Source organism: Ursus arctos, unplaced genomic scaffold, assembly GCF_023065955.2.
Source record: "Ursus arctos isolate Adak ecotype North America unplaced genomic scaffold, UrsArc2.0 scaffold_281, whole genome shotgun sequence".
Classification (NCBI taxonomy): Eukaryota; Metazoa; Chordata; class Mammalia; order Carnivora; family Ursidae; genus Ursus; species Ursus arctos.
In genome coordinates this window covers 520-10,951 of record NW_026622965.1, presented here as the reverse complement: position 1 = coordinate 10,951, position 10,432 = coordinate 520, and the positions used below count along the sequence as shown (strand labels likewise).

The window sequence follows — 10,432 nt, the reverse complement described above, 5'->3', positions numbered from 1 at the left end:
GATAACCACTGGACCCTCTCTATGCCCCCAGGGTACAGGTTATATTGTGATTTATAATAAGAAATACATATTTGGTCTTGTTCCTGTTTCTGGCACAGAGCTTCTAAAACCCTAGGAATTTCTTAAGTGATAAGAGTGATCAAGGTTTCTTTTGTAACATTAATGTGATGGCTTCTGGAATGCCACCTAAGGATGGGCCTGGTTGGCAGAGGAACCAAGCTGGTGCAGAAAGGATTGGAAGCTTTAGTCCAGCCCCCCTGGCGTCTGGGGAGAGGAGAAGTAGTGGAGCTTGGCTCAATCCCCAGTGGCCAATGAGTTAATTGGTCATGCCTGTGGAATGAAGCCTCCATAAATCCCAGAAGGATAGGGTTTGGAGCCTGCAGGCTTGTGAACACGTGGAGATTCAGGAAGAGTAGAAGCCCCACACCTCTTCCCCACCCCTTGCCCTGGGCATCTCTTCCATCTGGCCATTCCTTTTATAATAAAACAGTCACTTAGGAAGTAAAATGTTTCTCTGAGTTCTGTGAGCTGCTGTACCAATTTAATCAAATGCAAAGAGGAGGTCATGGGAACCTCTGATTTACAGCCAGTCAGTCAGAAGTACAGGTAACAACCTGCACGTGCGTCTGTCATGGGACCAAACCCCCCCAACCCGGGGCACAGGTGGCAGGAGTCTTATAGGACTGACCCCTTAACCTGTGGAATCTGATGCTATCTCCAGGTAGATAGTGTCAGAATTAAGCTGAATTCTTGGACACCCTCCTGGTGTCCAACAATTTCTTGGTGTTCTGCGGGAGGCCTCCCACCCCGTCCCCCCCACCACACACACAGTCATGCACACACACACTGGAATTGGGTCCAGGAATCTAAAACAGTACACCTGTCAACAAAGACTGAAATCCCTTTCCCTTTTATTGTTCTTATATTAGCTATGAGTGTGTGTGTGTGTGTGTGTGTGTGTGTGTACATTTCTCAATAACTTTAAAGACTTTGTGCAGGGGTGGACTCCACTTTCGTTTCTAAATAGATAATCCCTCTCATATTCAGAAACATAAAAATTGATTACCTATTCGTAATTGGGGCTGATAACTCTCTTTGATTGAGTACCTATTACATGTACACACATTATATAATGTAATTTTTACAAAAACCCCTCTGACTGGGCATTATTCTACCAGTTTACAAATGAAGGAACTGAGCCTCTGGGTATTAAATAAATTGCCCAAGTTTACCAGTATGGATTAAATGTTTGTGTCCCCCCCCAAATTCATATGTTGAAGCCCTTAACCCCCAATGTGATGATAGTAGGGGGTGAGACCTTTAGGGAATTCAGCATGAAGGTGAAGGCCTCATGAATGGAATTAGTACCCTCACAAGAAGAGCTAGGAGACAGCCACATGAGGGCTCAGCAAGAAGGCAGCCACCCCTGCAAAACAAGAGAGCTCTCATTAGGAACTGGATCAGCCCAACACCCTGGATCTCCCAGCCTCTAGAACTGTAAGAAATAAATGTCTATTGTTTAAGCCACCTAGTCTTTAATAGCATTTTAAGCTGACTTACATAGTCACACACCCAGTAAATACTGGAGCAAAGACTTGGTACAAAGTCAGTACTCTTCCTACCAACACCAGGCTGCATCTCAGCAGCAACTTTGCTCGACCCAACTCAGCTGGACATGACAACCACTGTCAATTCCTTGTATTTGTGTGTCTCGTAGAGTTAACAAAGCACTTTCACATCTAGCAGTTAATTTAAAGTGTGCTGCAAAAAGTAGGGTCTGGAATCTTTAGACTTCAAATCCTAGCTCCTAATACCCCGTGCACAGACCCATCATTGCATGTTATTTCTAACAGAAACAAACCAGCGAAACAAACTTTAATAACATGCAGTGTTGCTGAAGATTGTCTTACACCTGGCTGAACATGCCATGAGGCATGAACTTTCTGGACGATAATTTAGTAATAAAAGTTTTAAAAAAACACATTCTTTGATCCAGTAACTCTGCTTCTAGTACTGTCTTAAGAAAAGGCTGAAGAATGCACAGAAAGATTAATAAAAAGGATATTCATCACAAGATAGTAAGAGTCAAAATTTGGAAATAGCCTGTAAGTCCAAAAAATCATTAATTGGATAGATTATAGTATATAACAGAATACCATACATCCACTACATATCAGGTCATCAAAGAATACATAAAGGTAGGTGGAACCGTTCCTAATACAGTTTAGGGGGAAAAGCAAGTCAGAAAACAGTACGTAAAGTATATGGTTCCCAATTTTGTTTTTAAAACATATCTACACATAAATGTGACCGAGCATAAAGGCACTTACTGTTATCAATGGTTGCCTCTGGATGAAAGTTATAGGTAACCTTTAATTTCCTTTATTTTTTTAAATCCTCTATACTGAACATGTATCTTTTCTAATCAGAGAGAAAGAAAATAGAATGTAATTTTTTATTTATAATATTTGTACAGTAAAGCCTCCCCGCTAATCACTTCTTTGCCAAGAGGCCCCAAACTCACATTCACACCACCCTTGGCCTCAGGTCCAGGTTGGAATTCAGGCCCCTCTGCATTATTATCACCATCCCTCCCATTGTTTTGCATTCACATATGAGACTTGCTCCTAGCATCCCTCCAGCATAGTTCCTTCTGTTTCTATACAGAGGTATAGAAATGGTAATTTGCTCTCTTAAAAACTGAATTTTCGGTTGAGAATTTTCAAGCTTGGCAAATACCAGGTCACAGTCCCTGTGATAACTAGCCTTACAGGAGATGTTTTCCCCAACCTGACTTGGAGCAAACAAAGAGATCATCACTTCACTTCTAAATAGCCTCTAACCAAGCAAACTAAATATTTCAACTGAAAAGGTTACTTAAGGTTTCGTGGTTTTTTTTATTGCGTGCACGCTCACACACACACACACACACACACACACACACACGTACCTGCCATATCTTTTGGGGGGAAGGAGTACAGGGAAAAATAACTAGGAGGCACTGTAATCAAGGATTTCATTTCTCCTCTCTCATTTCTTATCCTACCATCTTGTACTCTCTGACCAGCCAATCTCAAAAGGTTTCCAGAGGTGCCTGGGTGGCGCCTTTGCTTAAGCATCTGACTCTTGATTTCACCTCAGGTCATGATCTCAAGGGATCGAGCCCCATGTCAGGCTCCTCACTCAGCAGGGAGTCTTCTTGAGATTCTCATTCTCTCTCTCTCTCTCTCTCATAAATAAATAAATCTTTAAAACAATAAAGATAAAATAAGTTTCCAACCTGTCATGCTGTCCACACTTTGGGACTTCCACACTTTACCAGTCCCTCAAATTGACCTATTAACTGCTACACATCCTCAGGATCTCAGTTTAAACACCCATGTTCCAACAAGCCCTTTTTGACCCTCCAAGACTGGGTCAAGCAGCCTGTATCACTCTGACTGCTCTTTATTAAAATTGCCTCTTTCACTTGTCAATATCTCCACCTGGACCCTAAGCATCTGTAAGGCAGGGACTGTCTCTTGTCCACCTCTGTTTCTCTGGCATGTAGTGTGGTGTCCGGCACCAAGTAGTCCCTCAATAAATACTGGCTGAATGAATAAAGGTATCATGCCCCCCACCCCCACCCAATCCCTAGCAGTTCTTGCTCCACACAGAACAGCCATTGATAGGACCACTGTGTCTCCCACTGTGTCCACAAATGATGTATTTTAGTTACTCCTGGAGGTCTAGCTCCAGGCATGGAAGCTTTGGAAACTGCTGGTTATGATGCTTGGGGTCAGAAAAACTTGCACAACTGGAGTGCGTGATCCTATATCCACATCTGTCTGTCAGACTGTTTAAAAAGGAATTCATCCCTTTAAAGCAAAGTTCATCCTACCTACTACATTGACTACAGGAGTAGAGGACTGGCAGGGTAGTGGCCCTGGTAGAGGTCGACTCTTGATGTTTTAAGTGCTGACCGCATTGCCACTGAATGCTGATAGTTAGGCATTTTTAACAAGAACTGATTCAGTGGGTGTGAGTTTGCAAATGTGCTACTTTAATGGCTACTCATATTAACTCTGTATAAAAAGGTCCCGTTATGTCTCCATCTAGTCTTGTGTTTATTTAGTGATCAGTGTTAGGATGAGTAATAAGCCCCTTAGCTTTGTGACAGATTGTTCTTTAAACACCAGACCAATCAGCACGCTGCCCTTGAACTCCTGCTAAGCAGAGAAGATTCCTAGGGAGTAAGTCCTCAGCCCCACGGGAGTTTGTAAAATGTGAATTGGAGGTCGGTGACAGCATAAACAAATCTGAAGATAGCTCTTGTGAAAAATCTGCTCTGCAGTGTAGAACCCACTTCTGCTAGAGCTGGTTGAGACCTTCCATGGGCCCCAGAGCCCTCCCACTGAGACTAGCGGGGAGGTAGGAAGAAATGTGGATTTAGCTCTTGCAGCTGACTTGGAAATACCAAGTTTGGATACAAGTAATTCTTTGTAGGGTTTTTTTTTTTTAATCCCAGGCTGTTTTTCTATACCTCTGAAGAGACAGAAATAGATAAGATACTCTGACCTTTATTTTATTGATGGAGAAAGCAAAGTATAGAGAAATTGATGGCTTGACCCATGTGGAAGGTGTTACTTGATAATTCGGTAACGACGCTTAGGATTCTGGAGCCTAGAACATGTCCTCACCACTTGTTCATGTGTCTGACACAGTGCCTGGCACATAACACATAGGCATACAATAAATATTGTTGGAAGGAAGGAAGGAAGGAAGGAAGGAATCAACAAAACAAATGTCCCTCAAACTTGAGTAATATAAGGACTTCTTTTGGAGAAATAATAGCCTCTCGACCCCAAAGATTATCTACAAAACCTCAATTTAAGCTCATTCTTATTCTTTGAAATAGCTCTCAGTAGCAAATTATCATTGCAAAATATAATTTCAGTCCTTATAGTTAATAAAAATACTTTATTATTATTGGGAAAAAAACACAGTTTTTTAAAGTTCTCATAGAATTCATAGATCTCATTTAATACCAGCCAACCTCATTTGGAGAGAAGCTACTAGATTATAAGCCCTTGAAGAAGGGCAGGTCTGAATGTTGTCCTTTCTGATATCCTCAGCACCTTCACCTGGTAGTTTTTCTCCCACTATTTGACAGTGATGAGGGTGGCATGATTGTGGCCAACCTCCACCCTCAGTAGGAAAGGACAGCTGCCAGTGCCAGCCAGGGAGTACCAAGCAGAACAGCAGAGCTTTGGAGAATGATGCTTGAATGCACTGCAGCTAAGCAGAGCTCAAGTCCCACTGGGTGTTCAGAGATGGTGTCACAGGAAGAGGGAATGTTACCTGGTCCTGGAAACATGAAAAGGACTTGGTGACACAGAGAAGAGGGAGGAGGGCTTTAGCCATGGAGAAAAGGGAGTCTTTTCCTTTCCTGCTGATGTGCGCTCTTCTTGTAAATTGGATTTACCGACAAAGACAGGCCCTGAGGACATCATAAGTCCTGCCCAAACCTCAAAGGACTGCATGGCTTTTGGGTAGTGTCCAGACAGGACATAATAGAAAGATAATTAAAAATCTAGGGGCGCCTGGGTGGCGCTGTCAGTTAAGACTCCGACTCTTGGTTTTGGCTCAGGTCATGATCTCAGGGTTATAAGACTGAGCCCCCTATCAGCTCCACACTCAGTGGGCAGTCAGCTTGCAATTTTTATGCTCTCCCTCTCCCCCTCCCCCTGTGATCGCTCTTGCTCTCTCGCCCTCTCTCTTTCTCTCTCTCAAATAAGTAAATCTTTAAAAAAAAATCTAAAGAGGAGGTGCCTGGGTGGCTCAGTCGGTTAACTATCTGCCTCCCACTCAGGTCATGATCCCAGGGTCCTAGAACTGAGTCCCACTCAGGCTCCCTGCTCAGTGAGGGGCCTGCTTCTTCCTCTCCCTCTGCTGCTCCCCCTGCTTGTACAGTCTCCCCTACTCTCTCTCTCTCTCTTTCTCTCTGTCAAATAAATAAATAAAATCTTTTTTAAAAATCTAAAGAAACTGTTACTTCTCAGTGAAAAAATCATCCAAGAGAGCTGGAGGAAAATTCTTCTTTTCTACCACTTTGTCTTCCTTCTCCCCACTTCTGAGTATAAAAGTGATTTTGGGCCACCCAGATCCTGTTCTTCTCAAAATCTGAAGTCTGTCTTCTAGGCTCTGAAACTTGCCTGTCTATGTTTTCCCATGTGTCTTAATGCACATCCCCACACCCCTGCACAGGGGGTCCTTGAAGTCAACTATTGTGTCTTTTTGGTATGTATTTCCATATCCTACTGCCAAATCATACCCAGGCATTCCATAAATGTTTGCTAAAAGAGTACTGTTTGGCCAAATAAGTACCCAGAGTTATCCTATTGCTCTATCTCTTCTCCCACATCAAAATGAACTCCTAGCAAAGGAGCTGATCATTTCAGCCACCAACAGCACTTAGTATGTTGCCCTGCCCAGTAGCATTTTAAATCCCATGTAAATCAAATTTTTTCACAGATTTGGAGACAGGTTCAAATAGGAGTGTTCTTTGTTTCTAAGCAAATAGGGATATCTTCTTAGGGCTGACCTGGAAGCCAGCTCTTATCAAAAAAGATGAAGTAAAATTTTGGCATACTCACAGAAGGGTGGTAAAGTTGGTCCTATGATAACAGATTTGAGCTACAAAGAGCTGCCTTAAAAAAAAAAAAAAGAAAAAAAGAAAAAAGCTACAGTCTACTCTAGCAACACTTATTAAGATGAGATTTAACCAAAGACTATAAAATCTTAAATGGTAGATAATAAGGTCAAGCCAAGTTCCTATTTTCAGCTCAGAACAGATGACAAGACAGGAGGACATAAATGGAAATTAAAAGAAAAGGGATTCAGAACAGATCAGAAGGTCACCAAAAATAATCAATGGCTGAAATGACTTTCTGGACTCATTCACTTGTACAGAAAATATTGGGTCATTGAAAAAGTAATGAGATGATATTCTTGGGAAATGGAATAGTTAAAATGAATGAGTCCAGATAGGCCCAGAGACTTTAATCATTCTGAAAAGAAACACTTGCTGAGACACTCTCTCCTAAACCAAGTTGAAATTTCATTCTAGGGAGACAACTAGGTGTAAGGTAAGAAGACTTCGCTTTTCACATTCCATGAGTATTTGCAGTTCCTTCAAAGTTATAATGGTATTGAATATCAAGGGGCCTTTTATGAGTGGTGTCTTCTGCAGGATCCTAAGAAAAAAAATGAGCAAGACAACCACTAAAGACATGGAGCCTTGGAGTTCATTCTCAGCTGGGCTCCCATCCAAAGTGGAAATCTCTGTGTACACACAAATCACACATCTGCCAATGGATGGTTCCAGGGCCAGGACAATGCCGAGGCAACCTTCTCAGCTATTGGGCAGCTCTAATTGTTGGACAGCTGAAATTGTTGGACAGCAGGGTTTGCCCTTCCTAGAGTTTACCCAGTGGGCAGCTCCTTTGGATCTCTACACCACATGTGTCTACTTCTGCTTCTAAATGGTAACTAGCAAATGTTTAAATGCAGCGCAAGCTAAGCTTTCTCTTTTCTAAGCTAAATATCCCCATTTCCTTCATATGACATGTTTTCCAGACTCTTGCCTCTGGACCACCATCTTTGGAAAGACTGTTAATGTTCAATCATGCACACTCATATGAACACATACACACACAACACACAATCTTAGAATCTTAGAGTGGAATGCTCCAAACTGAGCATGTGTCCCCAGATGAAACTGAGCAGTGAGTCAACTACCTTCTTTGATCTAGAAATGCCTACTCTGTTAACACAGCCAAATAGTGGTAGTAGTAGCTACTATTCATTGCAGCCTACAACATGCCAGGTACTGGACTAGCCACTTTGCATGTGTTATTTCTAATCATAACCACAGCCAATTCTAATATTCCCATTTTATAGATGAAAAAATTAAAACTCAGAAAGCAAAAAACTTGGTCAAGTTCACAGAACTAGGAAATAACTAAGCAAGGATTCAAATTCAGCCCTGTTTGACTTCAAAGCTATCATTCTTCCTAAAATGCTAGACTGCCTAATATTTTCTTAATAACTACTTCCTGGCTCTTTCATTAAAACTTGTGATCAAGGGGCACCTGGATGGCTCATTTGGTTAAGCGTCTGGCTCTTGGTTTTGACTCAGGTCATGATCTCAGGGTGGTGAGATCAAGCCCCAAGTCAGACTTCATGCTAGGCATAGAGCCTGCTTAAGATTCTCTTTCTCCATCTCCCCCTGCCCCTCCTCCTCCCTGCTCTCTCTCTCCCTCTCGCTCTCTCTCTCTCTCTATCTCCCTCTCGCCTCTCCCTCTCTCCCTCTCTCTGTCTCCCTCTCCCTCTCTCTAAAAAACAAAACAAAACAAAGCAAAAAAACTTGTGATCAAGCCCCAGGAGCTGGTCAAGGCCATGGCCAGGGGCCAGATGCTGTTGGTGGGTGCAGGTGGCATTGGCTGTGAGCTCCTCAAGAACCACATGCTCACCAGCTTCTTCCATTTCGACCTGATTGATCTGGGTGCTATCGATGTCAACAACCTCAACAGGCAGTTTTTGTTTAAAAAAAAAAAAAAGTTGGAAGATCAAAGATCCAGGTTGCCAAAGAAAGTGTACTACAGTTTTACCTGACAGCATCATGAACCCTGACTATAATGTGGGATTTTTTTCAACAATTTATAATGGTTATGAATTCTTTAGACAACAGAGCTGCCCACAGCCAAGCTAATAGGATGTGTCTGGCTGCTGATATTCCTTTTACTGAGATTGGGACTGCTGGTTACCTTGGGCAAATAAGGACCAAAAAGGGTGTAACTGAGTGGTATGACTGTCATCCCAAGCCTACCCAGAGAACTTTTTTTCCTGGCTGTACTATTTGCAATACGCCTTCAGAACCTATTCATTGCATCATTTGGGCAAAGTATTTGTTCAACCAGTTGTTTGGAGAAGATGCTGATCAAGAAGTAACCCCTAACAGAGCTGACCTGAAGCTTCCTGGAAACCAGTGGGAGCTGAAGCCAGAGCCAAAGCATCTAATGAAGATGGTGACATTAAACATATTTCCACTAAGGAATGCGCTATGATCTGGTTAAACTTTTTATGCTTTCGAAAGACAATATCCAGTATCTGTTGACAGGGAACAAACTATGGTGGAAAAGGAAGCCTCCGTTGGACTGGGCGAAGTACAAAGTCAAGGAGAAGAAACCAAGGCATCAGATCAACAAAATGAACCCCAGTAGGTCTGAAAGACCAGCAGGTTCTAGATGTAAAGAGCTATGCACATCTTTTTTCAAAGAGCACTGAGACTGCAAGCGTTCATTTAGCAGAAAAAGAGATGGGGCTGAGCTCATATGGGGCAAGGATGACCCACCTGCAATGCTTTTTGTCACCTCTGCTGCAAACCTCAGGATGCATATTTTCAGTTTGACTCTGAGGAGCAGATTTGATATAAAATCAATGGCAGGGGACATTATTCCTGCCATCGCTACAATTAATGCAGTGATTGCTGGGTTAATAGTAGTAGAAGAATTAAAGACTTTATCAGGAAAAATAGACCAGTGTAGAACAATTTGGTTGAATAAACAAACAAACCCAAGAAAGAAGTTTCTTGTGCCTTGTGCACCAGATCCTCCCAACCCTAATTGTTACATTATGTGCCAGCAAGCCAGAGGTGACTATTGTCACATTAGAGGATAAGAAATGAAAGAAAATTTTGCTATTGTAGCAGCAGATTTCCAAATTGAATGTGCGAGAGGAATAATCCTAATATCTTCAGAAGAGGGTGAGACAGGAGCCTGCTTCAAGAAGATGACTTCCTTCAGGACTATGCTTCGTTGATCAATGTCCTTCATAGTGAGGACCTTCGGAAGGATGTTGAATTTGAAGTTGTTGGTGATGCCCCCAGAAACAGTGGGCCCAAACAAGCTGAAGATGCTGCCAAAAGCATAACCAATGGCAGTGACAATGGAGCTCAGCCTTCCACATCCACTGCGCAAGACTAAGATGATGTGCTCATGGTTGATTCAGATGAGGAAGGTCCTTCAGATAATGCTGACGTCAGTGAAGAAGAGAGAAGTTGAGAGAGGAAATTGGATGAGAAAGAGAATATCAGTGCAGAGAGGTCACGTACAGAACAGACAGAAGAGCCTGATGATGTTATAGCTTTAGATTGAACAGAAATGCCTCCAAACAGACCCCTCTTACTGCAGTAGGTCATCTGGGCAGAACCAGGTTATCTGTCATGCCCTTTGTTCCAAAGGGGAAAAAATCGACACCAGTGACTTGAAGATGATTCCACTCGCTTTGAAAAAGCATTCATTTTGCTAGAACAATTAGAAACAATGCAATATGCTGTACTGAAAGTAGGAATAGAGTTTTAAAACCCTTTGAACAAAGTGTGTGCATAACC

The 10,432-nt window shown here is 42.3% G+C and overlaps 1 pseudogene; it reads left to right on the top strand.

Moving 5' to 3' along the window:
* The first annotated feature begins 8,424 nt into the window (after positions 1 to 8,424).
* Positions 8,425 to 10,196, top strand: LOC113262342 (SUMO-activating enzyme subunit 2-like; annotated as a pseudogene).
* Positions 10,197 to 10,432: the final 236 nt, after the last annotated feature.